A 27,355-nucleotide genomic window follows, 5' to 3' on the forward strand; every position below is an offset into this window, starting at 1 on the left:
GCTCAGGTCAAAAAATACTGACATGAAAAGGAGATACCATACTCAAACCATGCTCAAAGGAGTAAAATCAAGATCAGTAATTCTTATCTCTTGCATAACCATGATTATAGCTGATGCACCTTGAAAACCAGCAGACTTGAATTTGAAGTTAGAAAGAGAAGAGAGCAGAAATTTCTTTTGCACACCTCCAAGTATAGCTAGAGATCAGCTGAAATCTGCTGAAATCCATGCATCCCTTTACCCAAAGAGCTGGTCATACCCTTCCAAGCTTTTGATGCTTCAACTGGCTCATCCTTTAGTCACAAGCAAGGCCACTGTACCAGCCTTCCAAAATGTGCCTTTCACAGAGCTTCATGCTGATCCAAGACCATCAGGAAAGCTGTCATGACTTCTTTGGGATTTGCTTTTAGCTCTTTCTAGAGCACTCTGTCTATTTAAGAGGGGGGGGGAGAGTCAGACCATCCACATGCAAACTTTTCTATTCAACCATTTCAGCAGCAGTTGCACAAGGCTGTGGAAGGAAAAGAGGAGCAGCAGGAAGTGTAATGCTCCCAGCAAGACCAGCTGCACCTAGAGCCCACACTGAGATGAGGGGAGCTCCTTCCCAGGCTTGCAGCACAGGTGCTGCCTCACAACAAACTTTGTTTCCCAGGCGAATGGCTTCCTGAGCAGACAGGATAAATAAAAGGTGATGTGTCAGACTGTGCTTTCTCTCCAGAAATTGGAAAGGATGGCTTTTAAAGTTGTGCTGAAGGCAGCAGTGACGCTACCACTTGGTGAGTAAGAAGTGTAACGTTAGCGTGAAAACTGCAGCCAAAGACAGGAACAGCTCAAGAGCAAGCACATGAGTCAGAGCAGCAATTGCAGGGGTGGACCAATATTTATAGCAAAAATCCCCAGGCTTCAACTGACTCTACCTAGTGGCACAAAATAGGTTTGTTGGGCTTGGGGGTTTTGTTTGGGTCTTTTTTCCCATTTTTAACAGCAATCAGGAAATCTGTTTGACATCAGTGAGGACCTGTTGATTCAAAACCTTGTGCTCTGCAGAGCTACACCAGACTCTGAAGATTATTCCCTGATAACTCTATGCTATTGCCTGTGTATTCCAAAATAGAAATGTTTGCTAACAGCTTGCTTAAAGGTCAAATGACTTTCCTTTTTCAGCCTACAGTGACTCCTTCACTGGATTTTACCTAATATGTTATCCTGCAGGTAAGGCAAAAGAAATAATGAAGCTAGCTAAATTAATATATCCTTTGTTTTCCAGATCCCAGTAGTTCTTCCAGTTTCATAGTTTGAAACAATCTGAGCTTGCTGAATCTGTTGCTAAGCAATTGAAGCCATCAAATTTGAAATCTGGAATTATTATCCTTTATTGTCTGAAAATATGATGCAAGTGAATGGCTCAAACGTGAGTCAATACGTTCTAGTCCAACTCCCAAAGGCTTCTCTGTCAGTCAAGCTTCACCATGGTCCGTGTGGCACAGGGTTAAGGTAGTTTCTAAAAGAGCCAAATTTTCTTCTTGTTAAGCTACCTCTTTCAAAATAGCATTTGCCAAAGAGGCTTTTGAGGGCATGGAAGTGACTTTGAATTATGAAATGCATAAATATATCATGGAGCATGCTAAATGCTTATAACACAGCACTTAACTTACGGGGAGGCATTTAAAGGAGGGCAGAAAACAGCACTTAATGGAACAGACAGCTTCTCACATCCAGCCATTATCTTGTCCCACAAACCAACGTCTTTTGCTTACAACAGCTAATGATACACTATGCTCTGGTTGTGTTCACAGTTGTGCTCTGTTTCCTAAATACCTATAATTTTGTTTATTACCCACAGACATTTAATCACCTCTGGCTTAACTTTCAAAGCACATTATCATCACTCGTTCACTTAATCGCCTGTTTCACGCTGAGTTTTCAGCAGGAAATTGTCCTCGGGCAGTATGATAACTTTGGATAGCTGCTGATGGAAAGCAGGTTGGGAATTATTGATTGATGATACTTTCAGACCACGCACATTTTGATTTCAGGTGGGTAGGTGAGGGATTCTGTGCTCCCTCTTGCAAAGATTTATCCCAGTAAGAATGAGTATTATTGGAAAAGGTATGGTAAAGTTAACAGCACTCCATGCGTTTCTGCTTTGGTATAGCTACCTGATGACTTCTAAAATGCAGCTCTTGATTGTAGAAAGACTTCCAGAAAATAAAATCTTGGTGGAATTTTGTTCCCTTTAAATGCTTTTGATGATGTAAGAAACTTTCATGTCACGTATAAAAATTGCACAGCGTGCCATACACAGTTCTTTATCTTTGCCCAACCTTGTAATGTTATAGAATAATTATTTAATTATTTATTAATATAGGCATGGTATGAGGTGTAGAAGGGAAGATTCATGGCATCCTTTCTTTTTTTTAAGTGGGCAGAGCCTGTGTGCACAGATAGCCTGAGGTAGCTAGAGGAAGCTGAGATGTTTCTACTTTTTAAGTGAAACCATCCTGAAGAAGGCTGAGAATTTGGCCTTGCATGAATTGAGGTAGCTCAGGTTTTTCAGATCTAACAGACCAAAAAAACATTAATCACCTGCAAATATGTGGACAGTAATGGTAGCTCCTAAAGTTTTTCAAGGAAGCAATCTGATGCAAATGAAGCCTCTCTACTAGATACATTTTTCACCTGTTCATCGACAGCAAGGCACATGAAACTTCTCTTCCTACAGAAATGTCCTCTTTTAGACTTGGAGTGATGTGACAGTCTCTTCTTTCTGCTCACTGGCAATGCCTGAGGACTCCAAACCCTCTGGAATGCTGAATTTAAACACAGGTTCGGAGGTTAGTCTGTTCTCACTCACTCCCTCACACCAAGGGAATTTATTGTAGATGTGAAAAATAAAAGAATTGAGCAACTCACAAAACACCCAGTAAACAAAAGCTGTAGGACACGTAGTGTTAAATCAATTGACATTTGAATATTGAACTATGGGAAGCTCTGGAGGCAAAAAAAAACCCCAAACCAAAAAGCAAGTACACCAAAGACTGTGTCTTTTCAATGGAGGCTTTTCTCCCCTACACAATATTTCCTGAAGTGCAGATGTGTGTGAGGAGGCAGTGTCCTTCCAGCACAGTGCTGGACACATCATCATGTGGAGGCCAAGAGAAGGATCTTTAGGAGAATGTTTCAGGAGGCTGCTGTTCCTCTTCGCTTTCTGCCAAAGCTTGTCTCTGATGTGGCATGTGAGTGCCAGAACTGACCCTGGCCCTTGTTGAGCTGAGTGAAAGCATGGTGGGAATCACTCAATGCAGATACTGTTAGATTTTTTTAAAGCTATTAACTGTTCAGTGTGAAAGTATTGCTGGGCTGAGTCCAGCTGATCAGATGAATCGACTGATAGCAGCACTGCCTGTCAGTATTACAAGGCACCACTCTAATTACCATCACTGCGTAGGTACAGGCTTCCAACCTACTCCCTGCAATAACATTTCTCAACCAGACCCTTATTTTAATTAAAATTATAAAATTGAGACTTCTTTGGAGGATTTCTCATACTGTCCTATAATAATAATCATATACATAATATATGTGCTTTGTTGCTTCATTTCCTTTCCTTTTTACTTTTGTTAAGATAGATTCCTAAAATCTGAAATTCAAATATTTATACTGTAGGCTGTTTGATTAGCATCGTTTGAAGCTAATCATAATAGAGCTTAGCTCACTTGGTAGATGTGTCAGTAAAATGAATAATGAATTCAGTGGCAAGGATGAAGAGGAAAGGATGAAAAAGAAACAAACAGTGATAAGCATAATGCTTGTTACATGGGAACAGACCTGCAGAAGGGTAAATGACACTGCTCCTCCCTTCCCTTTCTAATTCAAGGAGCAATTTTTTAGGAGAAGCACATTCTGAATATTAAGTCTATCTAAACTTCAAAACTTCTACCAAATTAGTTTTCAAAGCTTCTTTTAACTTTAATGGGAAAGGATTCAGACTCTGTGAATGTGCGGTACAAAGCCGATCATGAAAAGCATTTAAGTTCTGGTTTGACAGTTTGGTAATGGGTGCAGTTGTTAGGATTTCAAATACCAGCCTCCAAGAAGTCCAAAATAGAAGATTAATAGAAACATTCTGCTACTGACTATACATATACATTATGTGTGTGTGTATACATTATATACATATGATCCTGATCTTTTCGAGGTCTTGTTTGGTTTTAGCAGCCACAAAGGTCAGAGGGTTCTCAGAAAGTGCATGTCTGAAAGTACTGAGCTTGGAAAGAAATGCCTGACATCACGTAATTTGTCACAAAATGATGAGAACAAGCAAAACAGAAGTCAGCTAAATAACAGAGAGGAATTCATTTTGTCTCATCTTAGACAGCAATGGCATATACCATTTTGACTCGCTAGTCTGCCCAGGCAAACAGCATCTCTAGAGTGCTGTCTACTCAGTCTCTTGGAGAGGTCAACTTTCAGTGAGGGGACTGCTGCTTGGTGCTGCCTCTTATTTACCAACTTTGACTTTTTTATTTCCCTTGGCCCACACACAGAGACAGTTCAGACATCCAGCTAATACTCTTAAGCAGCAGTTTCCTCCAACCTGATTGATTCTATGAAGCTTAATGAAATTTTATGAAGCTTAATGAAATTTAAGCACCTAATTCCCTGAGGCTTCTTTGAAAACTGCATTCAAAATCATCTTCCATAGTGATGGAGATCTTTTAAAAGCAGGTTCTGTGTTCTACACTTGATATTTTTCTTCTTTCATTTTGTTTTGGTGGCTGTTATAAATATTCACTGATTTTTATGAACCTCAGCAGTCCAAAAATTATCTTCAAAGAACTCCCTTACATGTATCCACATATTTAAAAACCCTCAAGAGTTTCTTTAAAACAAATGTTATCTGAATTCCTGCATGTCTGCAGCTAGTGAAAAGAAATGTTTTACAGCAAATAGCACTCTCACTGAGGAACAAAGGAGCAGAAGAAAGGGTGAGGAGATTGGAGAGGTGATATATGTTCACAGAAATCCTGTTACAGGGCTCTTGAGAAATACTTGTCTATCTCAATGCAAATTGTCATTAAACTAAATTTGTTCAAGGCTTCATTGTGCAAGACAATAAGAGAAATGAGGCTCCACTCAGGCTGGTTGTTCTCTGTAAGTTGTCAACAAAGAGAAAGGACACCCAGAATTGCTTTTAAATAATTCTGAAAAGTTGTGCTTTGTACTCACACCTCCAAAGTTTAACTACCTGATGGACATTTCATTTAATGCATTTCCAGTCTGCCAAAGGCTGTAGAAATAGAAGCTCTTCTGAAATGGCAGGTGGAACAGTTCCAAAACAAAATCACAAGAGGAGGAGATGAAATCAAAGCATGGATCTAGCTACAGCAAAAAAGATATTCTGTTACCTTCTCTATGTCTTTCTCCATGATCATTAGAACTGTCACTGAACAAAAACTCTGCCCATAACCAGCAAAAGTCCAAACACAAGGGCAGTCCAGATCTTGAGTACTGTGTCCACTTCTGGGCTCCTTATTTCAAGAGAGACATTGAGATACTGGAACATGTCCAGAGAAGGACAACGAAGCTGGTGAGGGGCCTGGAGCACAAACTCTATGATGAGAGGCTGAGGGAGCTGGGGGTGTGCAGCCTGCAGAAGAGGAGGCTCAGAGGGCAAACCTCATTGCTGTCTACAACTACCTGAAGGGAGGCTGCAGCCAGGTGGGGGCTGGTCTCTTCTGCCAGGCAACCAGCAACAGAACAAGAGGACACAGTCTCAAGTTGTGCCAGGGGAGGTCTAGGCTGGATGTTAGGAGGAAGTTGTTGGCAGAGAGAGTGATTGGCATTGGGATGGGCTGGTGGTGGAGTCGCCATCCCTGGATGTGTTCAAAAAAAGACTGGATGAGGCACTTAGTGCCATGGCCCAGTTGACTGGACAGGGTTGGGTGATAGGTTGGACTGGATGATGTTGGAGGTCTCTTCCAGCCTGGTTGATTCTATGATGCTATTACAGGGTTATCAGCAGCAGCAGCCTTTAAAGACCTCTCAAGCAACAGCTCTGATATATTCTGATATCATTTTTTGCACACTTCTTTCTCTTGAAGGCTGCTCTCAACAAAGACAAACACCTCTTTCCTGAAGTACGGAAATTCAAGGTATAATTTCACTTTGGGTTTTCAACCTATCATTTACACAACTGTTGTGCAGTATGTGCAAGAAGTAACTTCGATGCTATAGAATGTGTACATTTCAAATATGAAATAGCTCTACTGAAAACCTGCCAGGAGCTCTCAAAGTCTTTGGGCTAAAAAATCACTTATTTAGCTGAGTTAGAGCTGAGCTAGATTCAGAAACCTTGTGTGCAGCTCAATGGGCTGTATTAGAGAGGAAGTGTAGTAGAAACTGAACACTGTCTTAAGTCTGTGTAATAGCTATCAGTTTACTCAGCTTTGCCTCATGCTAGACAAAAAAAGTAGAGCATGCCACTTGAGCAATACCCACAAGGTAATCAATCACTGTGGGAGAGATTGAAAACAATCTGGCCTCCCACAGAAGGTTCAAAGCCACCAGCACCATTTATGGCACATATTATACATCTGTTACTCCACAGTGGGAAACCATTCAACAGATGGTTTCATTTTCACTTACATTAGGTAAATAAAGTTGTGAACTTGTTTGTAACAAGTGATAATCAAATTTGAGCTATTAAAAAAAAAAAAAAAGTGTGCTTTTGCCACCCAAATTCTCATTACAAATTTGCTACTACTTAAATGAGAGGTAAGGTTTCAAATAACCAAGGACCTGTGATGATAAAGACACAAAGGGATCCAACTTCCAAGGTCGGTCCTGGCACTGCTGCTCCTGCAGTTCCCTTTGCTTTAGCTCTGATGGCAATCAAAGCAGGCTGAGATGCTCAGAGTTTTTCCTGGTCCAAATATTTTTTTTCCAGAAGCTTACAATTTTCAGAGTTCATTGTTCCCCCCAGGGTGCAGTTGGAAGACTAAGCAGTGCTACAGGCTGAGGACAGAGTGGCTGGAGAGCAGCCAGGAGGAAAGGGACCTGGGGGTACTGGTAGATATTAGGCTGAAGATGAGCCAGCAGTGTGCCCAGGTGGCCAAGAGAGCCAATGGCATCCTGGCCCGGATCAGGAGCAGTGTGGCCAGAGGCACAAGGGAGGTTATTCTGCCCCTGTACTCAACACTGATCAGGCCACACCTTGAGTGGTGTGTCCAGTTCTGGGCTCTTCAATTCAAGAGAGATGTTGAGGTGCTGGAAGGTGTCCAGAGAAGGGCAACGAAGCTGTTGAGGGATCTGGAGCACAGCCCTGTGAGGAGAGGCTGAGGGAGCTGGGGGTGTGCAGCCTGCAGAAGAGGAGGCTCAGGGCAGAGCTCATTGTTTTCTACAACTACCTGAAGGGAGGCTGTAGCCAGGTAGGGGTTGGTCTCTTCTGTCAGGCAACCAGCAACAGAACAAGGGGACACAGTCTCAAGCTAGGCTGCATGTTAGGAGGAAGTTCTTGCCAGAGAGAGTGATTGGCATTGGAATGGGCTGCCCAGGGAGGTGGTGGAGTCGCTGTTCCTGGAGATGCTCAAGCAAAGCCTGGATGAGGCACTTAATGCCGTGGTCTAGTTGATTGGCTAGGGCTGGGTAATTGCTTGGACAGGATGGAGTGGATATTGGAGACCTCTTCCAACCTGGTTGGTTCTATGATTCAAAGTGAGGACCATTACCCCTGAGTGCAAGTGGACCAATTGTTCAGACCTAATTATTGTGTTCATTTATTGTTTGGCAAGATTATTCTCAAGAAAAAAATCAAAATGCCTCCAGTAAATATTCAAGAATAAGGTGGTGTCAATATTAAAATATCATCATGAAGAACAGTTTAGGTTAGTATTGTATTTGATGCAGGACTCTTAGGTCACATTAACAGTTTCTCTTGCCATACCTGATCACTGAAACAGTGGGGGGAAAAAAATCTAACAAGACCAATCTAGAGAACAGCAAACAACTCTAACCAGACCTGATGCACAAGTCTTGAATGAAAAAGCTTTACAAATTATTGTTCTCATATTTTCTTTTTATTCCTGCTTCCCCCTCCCACCATCCCCAGTATCTTCATTCCAAATTGCAACAAAAACATGCCACAAAATTCCAGCATTTCTTCTTTTCAAGACATTTTGATGTTTAACCAGCCCTGTTTCCACGGCACAGTATGCCTTTGCTATTTCTCTGTTTAATATTTGAGGTGTGTTCCGCCCTTAATTCTTCCTCAGGGAAGACACAGAAGTATCATATATATCATAGTATCATATCATAGTAAGTAGATTGACAGCAGAAAAGAATCAAGTGTTAGGATCTAAACAGAGGGATGAGCTTTTGGGATAAGTGGACTTTTTCTTCTTCCATAATGAGACATAAGATCCTTGTTCTCTAAGATGGCAATAGCTTAGATACACCAGGGCAAGTTCTCATGCACCTTCCAGCAGCTCCAACTCCATCCTTCTATTTAGGGGATAAAATAGCTCAGTCTCCATGACCTGCCCTGAGGCTCCCCCTCTCATCCAGGCTACTAGCCAGGTGGGCAGCTGTGGCCTGGGTTTCCATCCAGATGTGGCCACTGAGGATAGGAATGAAACCACTGACCTACTGTCATATCCTTTAATCAAGGATTTAAACAGAAAGGGCTTTCAGACAGTACTGACCTGAGTTTAACATCAGTTTATGACTAAGGCAGTGGCTTAGTATTTGCAGCCACTAGCTAGGTCATACATAAGAAAACACACAAAGATGAACAGTTTTCCCAACATTCTCATTATAAATTCACAGCACTCCTGTATGCCCCAAATGTTTATGGAAGTCTTGCAGAATTCTTGCTCTCAATGACTGTCACTTAAGTAAACACTTCATTAAATTATTCCCCACAGCCAGCAGCTTCCCACCTTGCAAAGTCCCTTTGTTCACAGAGCACAACACACAGAGAAGTTTCTGATCCACTGCTCACTAATCAGGCACTGCTTTGTGATTTCCCATCATGTTCCCTTCTTCCTAATATATATGCATTCTGAGGGAAAAGTCTAACTGTGATGAAACAAAGTTAGTTTATGTTAACATCTTAAGCAAGTAAATGACTTGCAGGTAATAGACAAGATGACAGAGCTTAGCTGAAGTGCAGCTTCTGAATGCAGATGTTTCAAAAGTGAATATAAAATAAATTCAGGGCGGATTTGTGATGGATTTGGGGGGAAAAAAGTGAAACATTTCTGACAGTGATGGTGTCAGTGTTTTCTTACATTGTTTTCTCACATTTTTTCTTGCCTTTAGTAAGTTTCGCACAAGGTAAAAGTGATTTCCATTGCTTGAGGAATCAGATAGACAGGTACTAATGAAAAAAGCAAGTGGGAGATGAGCAAGTATAGGCACATGGAATCCAAAGGACCTGCCCAAGCATTGAGTCCAGCTCTGTACCAGGCAGAAGCATCATGCAGTCACTTTCATGAGCCAATGCAGACATGAGCTGCCTCAGTCACAGCATCCTGAGGGTGAGATCTTGTCAATTTCCTGCTGTAGTTCATCCATCACCTCTGTGTACCTGCTTCTTCTTGAGTTGCTCTTTTCAAGTAACCTGCTTCTTCCTCTTCCTTTCCAGGATATGTATTCCCTAATGTGCCCACCACCTCTCCTGCTGGGAATGGAAATATGCCTGTCTTTCAGCAGACATTCTATTCTCTCCTGACCATCCTGGTGGACCTTCTCTGCAAGTCTTTCCCAGCCCTTCTTATCGTTTCACCTGACAGTTTTCATTTGGGAAAAGCTCCCTGCTTTGTTGAGTTTGGGATTTTTTGGCAACATTGCCTGAAATGTTCAAATCTGCTGGAAAAGTTGGAGTTCTGCTGCGACACTTCCTGGGCTGCTTGCCTGGAAGGATCATCTTAATCTCACATTCTCCCTGTGGGGAAAGAAGGGAGCTGACAAGACCTGGGGAGGGAGAGGAGTTGGCAGTGGCAGCAGGGCAGTTGGAGGAAGTCTGCAACAGAGTGTGAGAGAAGAGGAGGAGGAGGAAGAGGAGGGTCTGCCAGCAGTCCCCCCAGCAGCCAGCTTGGCAGACGTCTGCCAGCCTCATTGGAAGAGAAGACCTTCATGAAAATCTTCTAAGTCCTCAACTGGCATGATAAAGGAAAAGAAACAGAAGAATCAATCTATTTTGGTCTCCTTTAAAACAGCCAGAGACTCACTCAGCACTGCTGATGCAGAAGATGACACCATCTTTATCTGGAACAGTTTTCCATGAGACTGTTTTATCCCCATTTCCAAACAAAATTCTTTTCATCCATGCCCAGTTTGCTCCTCTCTCTTTACACAATTTTTTTCAGTTTCCTTATTTGTCCTTTATATTCTAACCTTGTATTAAAACATCTTTCTCTCTCTTGCCTGCTGGCAAAGCACAGGTTATTTTTATTTCTCCCAGAGGTGCAAAGCACAGACTAGCACAGTCCAAAGCATCATTTCTTCTGCCTTGTTTGCTTCTCTAACCACAGTTCAAGTGGCTCCAGGGCAACAGTCTCCAGACCCCGTAGCCTGGGCAGTGTTGTTACCTGTTACCTCCAGATTTATTACTCACAAACACACTGTGAGACCTTGTGCTAGCTCAAGCAATGTGTCCATGTTGCTGAGAGCACTTTTCTGTGCTGCTGGATCACCAAGCTTTGGATGAGGTAGGGACATCCAAACACTTTGGACAAGGTGTAAAGTTTCCCAAAGCCCCCCCCAAAAAAACCACACTGTCCGTTTTGTAGCTGTGTGCATTCTCTGCAACATTCTTCCCTTTCTCCTTCACAGGGCCAGATTTAAATAAAAAAACAGCATTTTTTTATTTGTTGTTTTTTTTTCTTGCCAAGAACCTTGTCACCAAGAAAAGAGCTGGAGACTTCCTTCTTCCTGGCCATAAAGACTGACTTGTTTCAGCACCAATACATTCCTAACCTATGCTTTCTCACAGATTTCTGTAGCTGTGTCTTCCAGCCACATGTGTCAAAGGAAAGGTTGCATTTGGAAAACAAGGATTATCATTCCCCACTTCTTGCTCCAGGATTTGAAGGTTTGGTTTATCACTGTACTGGCTGCAGCTGGATTATGGGTGGCAGAGTCAAGGAAGGGACAGAGTAATGTGCACTGCAAGGGGTAAGCAAGTAGGACCAAGACTGAGAGAGTAGCCTCTCCAGCTAGGGGTGCATCCCCTCCAGTATACGAGTAAGAGCTGAACAGGTCCAGTGGCCACAGTGCCAGGCAAGTGCACAGTGATGGGGCAACTGCAAATCAAGGTGTAAGGTTAAGCACAGGTTCAGGGATAACACCTCAAAAGCACAGCTCAGGCAAGGACCAAGAGACTGGGCCAAAATGCAGCACAGGGTACATGGATAGGAGCCCTGGGCACCAGAGCCTGTCGGCATCCTCATGGTCCTGGCTGGAAGGGGCTAAAGAGCAGCATGGAGATCTCCCCTGTTCTGCAACCCACAGCACCCTGACTGTGCTGCTGAGCCTCACTATGCACAGCCACACCAGGGTGACTCTCGGGAAGCTGTCTTGCCCCAGCCAGCTGCTTCTTTTGCAGCAGAAACTTTTTTGGCTGCATTTGCCTTTAAAAATAAAATGTACAAAATCAATCAGTGTTGCAATATTGAAACCTGACAGCATCACTCCACACAGCACAGCCCAGTTATTAACATGACCACATCCATACCTTTCTCTAGAAGCAGTGTCATAGCCATTGGTACAAGTTGAGATAAATGAGCAAGTTTGTTGCTTAACTCATGTGAGTCACACAATAAGCAACTTTCTGCAAAGAAATGGGTGCACTCAATGCCTCTGCAAGTATATCTTTCGGGGAGCTGCAGGTAGTGAGTATGAGATCTCTTCTGTCAGATAATGTCAGGCAGGGGATGTAGAGCAAGAAACCACTGCTTCTGGGCAAGGAAATCATTTCAGTGACATAAGCCTGTAAACCAGAGGTGAATCAACCTTGCAATATAAGTTCAGAGAATGACTGAAGTTTCAGAGGAAAGTGGCAATTTGCTAATATCTGGGCAGTTCTGTGTAGCCAAGATACCTTGAGTGTGTGGACCAGTACCTGGAGATTCAGAACACCAAAGTCATTGATAGTAAAGGTAATCTCACAGCTCTGTCACAAGTGTCCAAACTCCCACCAAACACAAAATGTTCATGGAGTGGCATCTTTCTACACAATGACTCCTTTGTAACTGAACTGCTGTTGCCCTGCAAACCAGCTATTCCAACAGGTCTGTTGACATTAATTCCTACTTTCATTTCTGTGTTGACTTCTGAGAAAGGACATCCTGAAACTTCATGAATGTTGTTAGGATGTAGTCTGGGCTTAATTTGGATGCGTAGGACCACAGGACTGATTTCTACACTGTCACTTCAGTTACATCATTGCTATCAGTCATTATCGGCAGCTTTGAATATCGATTACCTCACCCATATATATGCATGCCTGTCAACAGGCTCTGATTTCTTTGTATCATCAAGAGCTTATGCAAGATCCTGCCGGATCTGTCATGGATCTCTAAAGAAAATCCATGTAGCTACAGCTCAGGAAGGGCAAAACATCTCCTGTTAGCTCACTGCTTAAATTTGTAGCAGCCGTGTACTTCATCTTAGTGGCAGGCTGTGTTAGGTTTCTTTAGATAAGCAAGACAAAAAAGCAAACATCTGGCCCTCACTGCTTAGTAAAGATCCAGCAATTAGTATGGAGGATTACTCCGATTCTGCTGAACTTCTGTACAAGCAGACAACTGCCCTCTACTTCAAATTCTCCTTCAAAGGCAACACATACAGGATATTTGCTCCTTTCTTGCCCCAAGCTGGTTTACACTGATTGATGTACATCATAAGAAGACCATTATTTCAGCACAGGAGGGGCTTTGGGCAGCTGGTGGATAAACAGATAAATTTTTAGACAGCTCTTTAGAAAATTGTGCTGGAAAGGACAATGACATTTGTCCTGAAGGTGCTCTTGGGAAAAAAAAACAAAACATACTTTGCATACATGGTTGTTCAGCTAAAGTGGACAAAACCACACTCAATACACTTAGGAATCACTGCTACTGATTTTTTTCAGAAAGAATTAGCCCTCACAGGGATGTACCTTGTCCAGATTTTAAAGATTTATGCCATTAAAAGCCCTGTTCTTTATCTGAGATGAGTCCTCTTCTACAAGCACTTTAATCAGCCTTGGAATAGAATTCAAGAAGCCATGGTGATGTGGCTGGATGCTGTTCCGTGCCCTCACTGAGCCGAGCAATGAGAAACGCTGCTGCAGTCTCTCCCTGGGTTTGCTAACACGATTAAAGCAAAGCTTGGGCATCCCTTTAATGGAAGGTGCCTGTGTGTGGAAGAGGTCAGAGATGTGTGCACACAGAGCAGAGCCGCTGCAGAGGTCCTCGAGTTCAGCAGCAGCTATTCAAGCCCCGGAGAGAGACTGATCCTCTCTGATGGCTGCATCTGACAACGGGAATTTCCAGGGGAAACGTCATGACAAACTGCCCCCGTTAGCACAACAGTAGAGCTCCCTTGTGGTAAGGGAAAATACAGACATTTTAAGTCAGTGTTTCAGGGAAGGGAGCGGGGAGGGAAGCTGTGTGCACAGTGGAAGAGCAGCTGATGAAGAACAGAGCTTTGAGGGTAGAAAATCAAAAGCAATCTTTGCAAGCTCTGCGGCTCCTCCTTCGTCTGGCTGATAAACTTTAATGTGTTTGAGCAGCATAAGCAAAGGAGCTGAAAGGAGGAAATGGTTATTCAGGAAGGGACTGAACAAAACCCTCACTAACAAGCCTTCAGGTTACTTCTAAAATAGCCCACTTTGGTTTTTTTTTAAGTGATGTATTAATAACCTAGATATTATGTAAAGAGCTAATACCCACTTTAATCTTATGCTGCTCTGAAGCTGCAAAATTCTCTTTCTTTTTCGTTTCACTTCCAGCTTCTTCAATGTTTTTTGCAAACATATATTGAACTTAACGGAGGTTTTATGTTTTCACTCTGGGCAAATAACTTCCCTGACACATAAAGAGATTAGAAAACGTCCTATGAAAGTGGTGTCTGGAAAATGCCACCTTCCAACTGACAACCTCACACACCCAGCCCCACTCTTTGTTTTCAGGGATACTAAAAAACGCTGGGATGTCAGCTCTGCTGCATTTTGCTGCAAGGTTCCCACATGCTTTCCGTGACATCCTTTAAAAACAAGCCTGAGCCTTTCCAATGAGCTAATGCTCTTTAATTCGTTTCCTTTTTGTCATGAAAGAGCTTCATTTTATAAGACAAAAGGTTTTGCAAGTCTCTCTTCTACTTCAGCAGAATATTCACAACAAATAAGAATTCGTGCTTTATAACCAAATCATTTATCTTTCCATTTTCTGTGGGAGGAGAACTTCTTCATCCAGAACCAGAGCCTGGAGTCTCATAAAAATTTCCAAAGAGGTAGGGGCAACATGGATAGGAAATTTTGTACTTTGTGTTTGCTTTGCACATATAAGAGGAAAAGCATCAATTGCTGCGGCCACCCTAAGCCCATCCAGCTACGTGTAATGCTTCCTTGCTAGAGAGGACCTTGGCAAAAAGAAGGTGCAGGCATGGAAGGAGCAGAAAATGCCTCAACTCCTACAGCACCAGGGGTTTGGAATAAGAGCCCAAGAGAAAGAGTCTGTCGCCATCAGTAGCCTAGATTTGGTGCCACATCTACCTTGCAGCCCAGGGATCACCTAATTCAGAGCCACCTCCATCCAGTCCCAACTCACCAGCACAGCCTTGCCTGGTGCCTTTTAATATTTGAAAAAATAGCAGGAGTTATATAACAGCACATTCTCTTTGAACCACTTAAAAAAGAAAGAAAGAGGAAAAAAAGGGGAGGGGGGGGAAGGAAACCTTTAAAAGAGCTTTGATGCTGGGGAAAATGTTGAAAGGAGTTAGGCTGAAAGCATTTGCTTCATGTTAACAGTTCTCTGGGGTTCAGCATTAACACAGCTGTGACTGGGTTGCAATTGAAGGGGCAGTTAATGCCTTCAGAGGTGAAACTGGACCTCCCCATGTAATGGACCAGCAAGCGTGGAGCCTACCTGGGCTTCCTTGGGTGGCCAGCACCGAGCCTCGGGAGCACATTTTAGACTGCAGCAGAGGGGTTTGCTTCACTTGAAGTCCTTGCAGAGCTCCCTCCATCCAGCTTCATAATATAGGAGGCTTAATTTGGCCAGGGAGAGAGGCACATTCACTACTGAGCCTGTGCACTATGTGTTAATGACTTTGTCCACTTCAAGTAGCAGGATACACTTTAAAATCTTTGTGGAAAGCCACTGGTCCGACTTCTTGAACCTGGAGCCCTCCTTTTAACCTCTTCTCTGTGCACACAGAGGGTTTCAGCCTGATGGGAGCTGACCGTGGCAAGAGCCTCGCTGCAGCTGCTCCAGGGTGCTGCTCCAAAAATTTCTCCCCTCATGTCAGCTCAGCTCACAGTCTGTCCCTCCTGCCAGGAGCACAGGCTTGTGATTTCCCCACACACAAACCCCCTCAAGCCCTGTGTCACAGCAAGTGACAAGGAGCACACCAAGGAGCTCCCTCAGACTGTGTGGGTCTCCAACCTTTGATTTTCCCAGAGTGGCCTCCTCTATTACAGTCTTTTCTAAACAGTGTGTATAACAGTCCCTGCACTCGAACCACTAATCCACCCCCAGCCCCCTTTGTGCAGCAGCAGCAGGGTGTGGGGTCCCGGTTGGTAGAGCAGCAGTTGCACGTGGCTGAGGTGAAGCACCTGAGCTGAGCATTTTCATGCTCCTCACTGATCTTCCACTGCATTTCCAGTGCCAGATCTGAAAGACTTCCAAGTAAATCAGCTCTGAAGTCAACAGATTTACATAGCAAAGCAAGCATGGATCAAGTAATAACAAAAGAATGGGGTTTTTTATTTACAAGACAGGCTATATGGCAAGGTGGTAGGGCCAGAGTAACAGGAGCTACATCTGGGTGAGGATTTTATCTCAGCCTTCGAGATGAGAGCACAAGGGGGAGTGGACCATCCAGAAATCTGCCCTCAGACACCTCTTCGTAGCTCCTCCTTGGCAATCAGCCCTGATCTGAGAACTCTCCGATCTCCTCACAGCCACCCAGCTCACATGCCTGCTGTTCTTCTCCTGCTATGTATTTTTCAGTTCCTCTCTGGAACAAGTATCTCCCAAAGTCTGTTTGCCTGACTCATTCCTGCCTGGAGAGAACGACTGAAAATCTGAGCCCACTTTCTACCTCTCGGGCTTGTGATTGAGTTCCTGTGACTCACACATTACAGTATCAGCCTCCCTTGTTCAGGCCATTTTCCAATTTCTCTCCACAATCTCTAAAGATAAAGCTGTCTATGACCCTTTTGGGGAGAAGTAGTTACTGCCTTCTCTTTATCCACTTTCTGCTGAATGCCTTCACTGTTATGTCCTGCATCTTAAGCATACAGCCTAATCCCTGTCATACGTCTACATACATGGAAGAATTCTTCTCAGCTATTATTCACCCTTTCCTTTTTCACTCTGCTTTCCAGGACAAAGTGGACTTCATTGCAAACACTGGCTTGTTGCAAAGATAAATTGCTGCTTTTGTTGAGTATATTTTCCAGCAGATATTCTATTTAGCTTTTCAAGCTCTTGGTCCTGTCTGAAGACAGTCGTCCATCAGATAAGCTGCCTCAGTGGCTGAGGAAAAGACTTTGGAAAAGGAAACAAATCAGCCTATAGCCGTACCTGAGCACCTATTCTCCTGGCAGGCTGCGTCAAATACATCTCAGAATAGAGTTCCTGGACTGTCCCATGATGAAATATTCCCTTCTGTGGTTGTGTAAGCATTCAGCCAGTGCCTTACTCAACACCCAGGACTGATTACATTGTGTGAGAGAGGCAGAAGCGCGTTACAGGAAATAGGATGTTAAATTTTGGGTTTGTTTTACTGCTCCTGCAGCCACTCACCTTTTTCTTTCCATGTTTACCATAGTCTGCATATGCTACAATAAGGTTTATATTTCAAATCTGAAAACTACCATTTCCTGAAGAAAAATAACAGGCAACTGATTCCAATCAGATTGTTGAGATACTGGAACATGTCCAGACAATGGCAGCAAGGCTGGTGAGGGGCCTGGAGCACAGCCCTGTGAGGAGAGGCTGAGGGAGCTGGGGGTGTGCATCCTGCAGAAGAGGAGACTCAGGGGGCAAACCTCATTGCTGCCTACAATTACCTGAAGGGAGGCTGTAGCCAGGTGGGGTTGGTCTCTTCTCCCAGGCAACCAGCAATAGAACAAGGGGACACAGTCTCAAGTTGTGCCAAGGGAGGTCTAGGCTGGATGTTAGGAGGAAGTCGTTGACAGAGAGAGTGATTGGCATTGGAATGGGCTGCCCAGGGAGGTGGTGGAGGCATCATCCCTGGAGGTGTTCAAGAAAAGACTATATGAGGCACTTAGTGCCATGGTCTAATTGACTGGCTAGGGCTGGGTGCTAGGTTGGCCTGGATGATCTTGGAGGTCTCTTCCAACCTGGTTGATTCTATGATTCAGAAAAACAGGTGAAGAGCAACACGAGTTGCGGCAGCAAGCTAATACTTGTGGGCCTCAGCAAAAAGCTTCAGTTGTGATGTCTCAATATTCATACCCATGTTTAACTATCATTCACTCCAAAGGGGTTTAACACAAGGTGCTTATTGTAAGTGCAGTGTTATTAAAGCCAATGGAGCCATGACAATTTATACCGAATTCGCTATGGCTGTACAAAACACTGGTGAAAAACAGGCATGCACTGTGCACTAATAAATTCTGCTTTGGGAATAAATATTTCTAGGGGGTACTTACTTTTTGTGTTCATTTCTTCCTTCACTGAAGCCTAACATTGAACTGAAATTATTTCCTCTCATTTAGAGGGCAATATATCTGAACACCGTAAAATGCATATCAGCTTTGTGGTTATCTAACAGAGGAAACTGGCAGCAGATGGAGAGGGATAAAGCAATGGCATTGCCAGTGTCTGCTTCGCAGACAGGGCACTACATAACTGCAGGTCCATTACAGGGGCGTTCTCAGCTGCCAAGAAGGTCAAGTGGCTGTATGACTTACCCAAAAGTGATTGTTTTTCTGACCCACTGTCCCTTGTGAGTTGTGTTAAGGCAGCATTATCTTACTACTTTGAAAATCACTCAGCTGGCTTTTTAGATTGTGATTTGACTCTTCTGTGAGGTACCATAGCTGACCATCTGGAGCCTCTTGGCTGCACTCAGTGTAAAGCTCCATGCAGCAACACAGGCAGGACAGGCAGGCACAAACAATCCCAAGGCTGTGCCTATTTGTGAATGGTCTAGGGAGAGCCAATGTTTTTTTGCTTCATTCACATCCCCCAGAAGCAGGATTTTCTATAGTTGTCATGGCCTTAGTCAGCTACCCAGAGTCAGGATGGGACTTGGCTATTTGCTCCAGCTGATGGGAAGTGCTTGTCTCGACGAAGCGTGAGGCCACCCTCACAAATGAACACATGATGAACACATCCATTGCTGCTCACAAGAAAGGCCTGGAGCTCTGCTTGCTCTGGTTGATAGGGAATGTTCCTGCTCCTCAGCAGGGAGGTGAGCAAGTGGGTGGCTCATGGCAGGAAGAAATAGTGTAGGTGCTGACAATGTGAGTGAAGGAATGTGAAGTAGAGGAATATGAAGGTTGGTTTTGTTCTCTCTCTCCTTTCCCTCTCTCCATAAACCTTCAGTTTTTCCATCAGCCTACTGGGACAGATTGTTAGTACAAGGTGAAACTGATGTGAATTCCAGCAATGCAGGCTGACAGCCTGGTGGGGACGTTTTTCCCCCCAAGTTTTTGCCCAAGGAAATCTTTTGGAGAAAGGCCTGTGCATCATGGGTGGGAGCAGCAAATGACCAGTGTTGATCTTCCTTGCCATTGTTTAATAATAAATCCTTAATTTCAGAAGGGCAAACCCAGCTTCACAGCCAGTGTAGTGTGACTGGAGTGGAGAGTCCTGGGTTCCCAGCTGCCGTCTTCCATGCTGCTCCCCACTTGCCTGCAGCTTTTCTGCACAATTCACTATGAGGTCCTTTGTCTTGCTAGGCAGCTCGTTCTGGGGAGGAAACCTTCTCAGCCCTGTTACTCCACCTTTTCTCATAACAATAATCAAAAAATACCTTACCTCATTTTTGTTAAACTACTCAGGCAATGAGGTGATGCTGCTGCAAGAACAGCAGATTTCATCCCTCCTGTGTAAACTGAAATGCCTCGGGCAAGCACATGCAAACCTCTCAGGAAATGTAGAATGATGTTTTGAAGGCACAAGATGGACACTTTCTCCCCTCATCACTTTACTGTGACACCACCAAAGTAAAGGCAGGGGCAAACAGAGCTGTGGTAGCTCCCACACAGGAAGCAAAGCCAGTTTTCCAGGTCCAAGCTGGCATCTTCTCCTTGTTCACCCCCATGTGTGGGATCAGTCTGTTTTTTATCTCTGCAGACCTTTTTTTAGGTCATGTTCAAAAGCTCAGTGGAGGTAAGCCCAGTTCCAAGCGTTGCAGAAAAGGTCCACACATGGTGGGGATGCATTCATCAGAGGTGCTCAACATACTCCCAAACCACACAAAGTGAGGTGGCTCTAGAAACATCTACATTGCTGAAGTCCAGATGCCTTTTTCCCTGACAAAACAGCAAAAACCAACAAATGGCACTGCCAGCACCAACCACCTGCTGAACTCTCTGCCCTCACTCCAAAGCAGAGCAGCCTTTGAGCTTCTTCTCACAGTGGCCAGGAATTTTCTTGTGGGAAATGCAACTTTCCTTTCCTGTTCTCTTATGCTGCATTGACTTCACTGTTGTGACTGACACTGTAAAAGTTTGTAGGTTTGCCTGAGGCACATACCCAGCACAGAAAAATCTCTATCCAAAACGGCTGAGGCTCAGCAGAGATAAGTGACTGGAGGGGAAGAAAAAAAAAAAAATAGGGTCTTCTGAGGGAAACATCAAACAGTCTTAAGGTGGTCTGAAATTCCACCCAAATCGCATTGTGCTAATCAGAGAGGGAACCATGCATGCACAACTGAGTGATCTCATATATGCCAGGATAAATCTAATGCAAATCCCAGGGAGTAAACTATATTACTGTGCATTTATTCAGCTGTAATAGAGCAACGCTCGTCCCTGAATGACTCCAGCATCTCTTCCCTGTGTGCACAGTCTTTCCCTTGCTAATGCAGCCTCACAAAAGGGAAGGTTTCTTCTGCTAAGCAGGAAACAGGGGAAGATACCAATTGCATTTTGCTTGATGGGAGGATTTCAAGTGTGCAATTGCTCTAAGAAAAGGCCTCTTGCCTCGAATGAATACAGATCTGTAACCATACCCCCAACACAGAATAAAGGAAGCAATAAACTCATATTCTGAAGACCTGAAAACAGAATCTCTTCGAAGCTCACACATCTGCATTTCTGTCCTGGAAACACCTTTTACATTAATCCAGAAGCACAGCAGTTGCCCAGTTTGTTGCATGCATGTGCTCTGGTTTCTGTATGCTTTAGGATGCATCAGAAATTAAGTTGCTGCTCATTTGGCACTGCCTCCTTCCCTGAACTTGCTGATTAGAAAGTGCTCCCAGGCAGAGTGGGGATTGCCTAAGCGTTGCTCCTAATCTTGTTCCAAGTGACACAGATAGTCAGGTTAACCAAATGAACTCCAGGGAGATCCCGCAGGGCAGAACTGCTTCCAGCTTTTGCTATCAGACCGGGGTGAGAGAGCAGCTTTCGTGGGCTGCATGGTGACAGTGGAAAGGAGAGGTTCAGCCCCTTCCTGCGGCACATGTATGGGGAGAACAGGCATGATAAAGAGAACATTTTATTGCTTAGATTTTGGTTTAACTCTTTGTTTTCCTGTAGACATCATCATTTTATGTGACCGTATTTCAGGTGACTCATTCATTCTTTGCAAGGGCTCCTCTTTCTGGATGTTGGCCAGGTAGCTTTTGCAATCAGAAAAGCTCCGTGATGGGAAACCTTTCTCAGCAAGGTAACTTCGTGAGAAACTGCAGCCTAGAGCAGTGAGAAGCCCCAGATTATGTCAAAGGCTGGCAACCAGGATCTAAAATCACCACCAAGGTTTGCTTCCCTTTCCCCTGTAAGTAGCTCAGTACCTCTGATAAGAGAGAAAGCAAAATGCTCCTCATGCTTCCTAATGACTCTGTACACTGGCTGGCAACAGTCCATGGTCCAGAAAGTTTTCTTTTGTGGGGTAATTCAAGGCAAGAATTTCTCATCTAGAGCACACTGGATATTCATGCAAAAAAACCCTCTCTAATCCTTTCCCCAAATGTGTTTGCAATATTATCTTAGCTTGTCTTCATAGGCATGACTGAAAGGAATCACAACATCCAAGAATCAAATGTTTGTTTCTACCCCACAGTGAGTTCTGCATTGGTGGGGACATTGTTTGGGAATTTTCAGGGGGTGGGGTTTTGGTATTAAATCTGTTCTGCTCAACTCAGAACTCAGGGTCATGAAGCCTGCACATTTTTTCTGCCATTAAGGAGTAGTTCACAGCATGACCAGGATGAAAGTATGCATTTATATATGTATATACACACACAAAAGATTTCTCAGCTGTGCTAAAGGTTTTCATCCATGTCTAGACATACAATTTCTCCTGCAGTGGCAAACACTGGCTTTGATTAGAAAATTGTTCTTGCACTAATTCTAGACTCACCACACAGAATTAGTACTTTACATCTGAAATCTGAGGGAGGTCAGAGGATGATCAGTTAGAAATATATTTTTCTGTTTCGATGAAAAAATATTGTTTGTTGCATTTTCCTCTATCCTCCTTGGAAGCAAATGTTTTACTTCAAGGTTCTAACTGCAGTTATGCATCACATGGGAGTCCAATGGTAGAGAACAGCACTTACAGCATTAAAAATGCATTCTGCACGTACCAAACCCAAAAAGTGTGCCTCTTGGCAGCACTTGTGGCCTAATTTTGGCTGCAGAATGAATAAAATCAAGGCTTCAACTGAAATTCCAACATCACTTCCTGATGTGACTCTTGAGCTTCAGACAGGGAGGTAAGATGAGGAGGTAATTCGGGCAGCCTTTGGGTCTCCCTCCATCAGCCATACAGAAGGCACCATGCTTAGGCAGCACTCACTGAGCATCCCAAGGGCTCCATGGTCAGTTGCAGTGAATCTGTGGGATGGGATCAGTAACCTTTGTGTCCTGAAATCACTGTGTTTTAACTAAAGCAAAACCATCCCAGCCAGCTTTGACTCTGTCCACCATCAAAGTGCTCACTTGGTCCAGGCAATCCCACGAGTATCAGCAGCAGATGCAGCAATGTTTTCTTGCCAAAAGTGAAGAATTGAGTTAGCTCTTGAGCTCCACTGATGGGAGGCACCACAGAGCAGTCACTTTGGCAGCACCCACACTATCAGTCATCATATACCAGATGCGTGGGTGGGAAAGCCTCCATCTACTCAAAATTGAGCTTTCAGGATTAGTTGACCCTGCCCCCAAAAGTTACTCCTTGAGGGGCTGTGAGGGGACGTGCTTTGTCTTATAAAGGACAGCCTGATTTCAGAAAGGAATAGAGGAAGCAGAAGTTGTTTGGCTCAGCATGGGGCACGATGCGATGGCCGTAATGAAAACAGATCAGAGAGTACTGCAATGACACCCTTGCAGCAACCCTAATGGCAGCATACCCTGAGCCCACACGCCCAGGACTGCTGCAGCAACAGCAGTGATGGATCCTCCAAAACTAAAACTGATAATGACACAAAAGCAGCACTAAAACCTCCCTGGGCATGTTCCTCTCGTTTCACCTCCCTGCTGAGACAGATGTGATAAATTGGAACAAGCCGAAACTAAAGTATGCAGTAACTAACAGTCACTGTGTCCTTTCTGACATCCCAAGTAAAAGTCTGTATGCTCATCACAGGAATCTGGCTTGAATATCATGGAAATCACAATAAGCATGTCTTGGCACTGTGAATATCCCCACACGTGCCTATGGTGAGTAGGATTGGTCCCATGCAGCCTATTCACTTGTGTATATTTTGTGAACAGGTTTCCCATGCACTGCACTGGACACTAAAGCTGTGAGTGTGCATCACTGCAGACTGTAGCTCACATGTGCCTGAGAGAGGACTCCAAACTGAGAAACTACTCTGCAGCACGACATGACACTCTTATTTTCCTTAAGGACTGAGAATACAGGGGGCATTGTGATTATCTTAACTGTTGAAACCGTTGCAGTCTTTACTGCACTTGGGCTGTGAATATAACTAAAGACCTACTTGCTGCTCTCAAACGCAGCAGCATTACAGGACATGTCAAATTTCCCAGTTCCAGACAGTTGAGTGAGGAAGGAGAAACCCAGCAACACACTCAAAATAAGGAAGTCCTAACAATAAATGAGACATTCAGCCCAAGGAGGGGAAATCCTCACTTCAGTGGCCAGAAACAGCTTCTCAGAGAGGAAGGTCCCCCTTCATAATGCTATCTTCCTGCTCAGCTCGGTGTGTCCTGGTTTGCCCATGGCATTCCTGGGACACTGCTTCTGAAGCACTTGGGACAGACCTTACTAAGTGAATTGGAGCCTTCCTTATCTGTAGCTGTTAACAGCTTTAAGCTATTGCATAAAGCACATAGGAAAGTAACATTCAGGAATGATTTTCTGTCAGTTGTGAGCAAGTGAAAGTGGTAAAGCCAAATAAAATAGGACAGAACAGAAGCTTTTCCATTTTGAGGAAAAGTGCATTTTCTCCCCAGCTATCCCACGCCACACATCCCTCTCTGCAACAGTTCAGCTGCATTCTAAAAGCCAGAGGCTTTTGCTGGTGACTCTTGCCTACATTTAATTTTGAGCACAGCCAGCAAATGGGGGTGGAGAGGAATCACCAATCGTTTTGAAAAGGCAAATGGCTGAAATATTGAACACTCCACTGACTGCAGTCTGGGACATGCAAAGGGTTTCTTTGGTGGTGCTGTTCTCAGACCGGCAATGTATTCTGCAGACTGGAGCCAGTCACTGCAAGGGACTGGTCCAGCTCTGGGCTCACCCCTTGTCAGGTCAGCATGACTCCATTGCAGTCACATCTGTGTCAAGGAGGTGGGAATCCAGTCCTTTGCTGATGCTTTTTCCCCCCTGGGTATCAGGTTTGACATCCATACATTCTGTTTGGTTTTATTGTGTGTCTGGGTCTGCACTTACATGTAGGAGATGTGTGTGTTTGTGTGTTAGAGTTGAGTGAATACTACAAAATAAAATCAATCACTAAAAATGGGGGTTGAGCTGGGAAGGGCAGATGCCTGGCAGCACTTGAGGAATACTTTTTCATGGGTTAAGGCTACTGTCACTGTCAAAAAAGGCATGAGCTCATCGGATTTTAGCCTTTTCTTGGGAACATCGCAGTCAATACACCGGCTGGAGCTCACCTCATCCTACTTCAAGAAGTGCATCATTCACCTCAAGGCTGTAGTGGTGAGGTCCCAACAGACAAGCTGCAAGGGACACTGTATCCATGCACTTGTGTGTGTGCAGGGGATGTGAAAAGGAGAAGAGTCAAGCTTGCCTGTCGTTACACCAGTACTGGCTGAGTTACAGACAACATCCTGTGCTGTTACAGTAAAAAAACTGCTCACTGTATCTCTCCAAACCACTTTCCTACAATTTCCTCTTTCTAACAAGTAAAGGGAAAAGAGGCAGACAGTAGCAAACATGCATAGTAGCCAGGGAAGGGGGAAGAAAGAATTTGTTTCTTCTGAAAGGCCATAAGCAGGAAGGAATGAATTTGTGTGTTCTAGCCTGGGAATGAAAACACTGATTGGAGAGGAGAAAGTTCCTCAAAGTCCTGACCAGGACTCCATCCTCACAGTCTGCTGAGATGCCCAGCTAAAAGTTAGCTAATAACTCTTAATATGAGAGAAGCTATCTTCATATATTCATTTAATTAAATGTTTATATATAATCAATATTGTCCACTGAGCAGAATGAAACAGCACAGTAGGTATTACTAAATGTCTAAATGTTACTGCTTACATTGTTTGCTGCTAGGAAATGTTTTTACTCATGCTGCATGCTGGCACAAAGCTGTGTTTTATCTTCTCAAGAAAGAAAGATGCCTGGAAGTTCCTGCATTAAATTCTCCTCATCAGAAACTGTGTTCTTTTTTTGAAACATATTATACATGAATAAATGTGTGAAAATGGTCTACTTTATGAGGATCATAATGATAATTAAAATATTTCTGAGAAGTTAGCTATCATAGTATTAAAACCTTTTTCACTTAGAAAACATTGGGTTTATTTAAGACATAAGTCTCACTTTGAAGAAAATTAATTCAAACTATTTACAAGTGACTTAGGGAAAATGTTAACATGGATTTGCTTTAGGGCCTGCAAAATAGACATAGACTTGAAGAGTAAAATTTTTGCTCAAACATAATTTCCAAGTGTTCAAAAGCAGCCATTTCCAGGGGGATCCTCTCACATCCCAACAGATCTGGTGGCATCCAGGGTTTCAGCAGGTGTCAGGAAGCTGGAGGAACTGCTGCAGTAGAGTCTGTTCTGTGAGAACACAAATTGCTATCAAACTTTAATAAAACCACAGGAGTTGGATGGTACCATTTACAACTGCAAATTCATTATGGAAATAGTTTCTAAAGCCTTAGGAAACTGTAAAGTGAAGAAGCACGTAGCAGCAGCAGCATTGAAAATACCTGCTACTGAGAAATTTCAAAGTGAGGTTTTGAAATCTCCTAAAGGTTTCACCTCACACATGCACTTTTAAGCAGCAGAGCATAACAAACTTTAACTACCTGCCCCTTCAAATGCCTGGCTGCAGTGCAGTGCTGCCAGCCTCAGCCCACTTCCAGTGTGATGCTGGTGAAACATGCTCCTGAGCCCAGTGGTACGAGCAGAGAAGTTAAACATTCAGGGTCACATGTGAAGGACTGCTGGCATTTAAGACCTATCAGTCCTGACAGGTTTGTCCTTTGAATGCATGCAATATGGGCCTGGTTCACCTTCTGTAGTCTGCTTCTGTAGCAAAGAAATACATTCATCTAAGTTCACTTCTCCTCACCTGACATGGAACTACTTTTTTTCCACCACTCCCTGAATCTACAAACCAAGAGCAGTGTCTGTTGCATATGTACATGTATGCAGGATGCACATGGAAAGTAAAATTATGAGTACTCACACAGAAAGGCATTGAAAAGATGAGGAAAAAGCAATACCATCAGAAAATCCTTTATTAAGAGAGAAAGAAAATGAAAACAATCTGAGGAAAATGGCTCATTTGCTGAATCAGCAATTTTCTGTCTCTCTGAAATCAAAAGATACTTTGCAAGGGTAGTCTGGTTTGGTGAAATATTTGATTTCTCTGCTCATGTCACTGGAAGGGGAATCTGGGAAGAACCAGAAGCAAAATAGCCATCATATGCTGGATTTATACACTCAGCCTCAAAACTACACTTGTAGAAAGTGCTCCCAGGAAAGATCAGTGCGTGGCTAGGGAGGGCAGCAGGGGCTCTGCAGATCCGTCTGGGAAGGCTGGCTCTCACAAATGCATCCCTAACACTGAGGTCTGGCATGGGGTAGAAGCACCACTGTGCACACTCAGCAGCTGCCTGTGGGGTTTGGAGAACCACAAAGATAACCCCAAGGCCCACTTGCAAACCAAGTGATCAATACCAAGCTGATTTGAGGCTAATTCAGCCCATCTCTACAGCCACAGAATGGTGCAAGAGCATTTTACTTTATCTGTTTCAGTCTTTTAAAAGTTAAGAAGTGGACTTCTTTCTTTTCCTTACTCTAAAGTTCAATCCAATGTGTGGCCATAGAAGTGGTATCATCAGGAGCATATTCTACTATCATTATATCAAAGAACCAAAATATTTACTGGAATAATCTGTCTCTCAAGATATTAACTAAAGCAGATTTTTGATATTTCAACCAGATCTGGGTGCTTTTAGAAAATGATTGATTTGGGAAAAAAACTCCAGGGCTGGCTCCAAATAGCTGTGTTATTACAGCTGTACATCAGCAAAGGCATTTGCTCATTTACTCTCTATCTTTTGTAAGCTTTGCTGTTAGAAACCCAAACCAGCATAAAATGCTTGCCAAGGGAAGAGAGAAATGTATTCAGATTTAATCTAGTGATTATGGTTCGCTCGTTGCAAACAGCTCCTTCATCAAGGCCATCAGGTGAATTATTAACCTCTTCCATCCACAGAGAGAAAAATACCTTCAGTCACGAGGAAGCAAGAAGAAATTACAGGGATTACCTGCAAGCAC

At 43.6% G+C, this 27,355-nt stretch overlaps 1 long non-coding RNA gene across 1 annotated transcript; it reads left to right on the forward strand.

The window, feature by feature from the left end:
- The first annotated feature begins 522 nt into the window (after positions 1 to 522).
- On the forward strand, positions 523 to 10,959 carry LOC135185013 (uncharacterized). Its single transcript, XR_010306326.1, has 3 exons — positions 523 to 776; positions 1,165 to 1,212; positions 9,647 to 10,959. It is a non-coding gene; the product is annotated as an uncharacterized LOC135185013 (long non-coding RNA).
- The last annotated feature ends 16,396 nt before the right edge of the window (positions 10,960 to 27,355 follow it).

This window comes from Pogoniulus pusillus, chromosome 22 (assembly GCF_015220805.1).
Source record: "Pogoniulus pusillus isolate bPogPus1 chromosome 22, bPogPus1.pri, whole genome shotgun sequence".
Classification (NCBI taxonomy): domain Eukaryota; kingdom Metazoa; phylum Chordata; class Aves; order Piciformes; family Lybiidae; genus Pogoniulus; species Pogoniulus pusillus.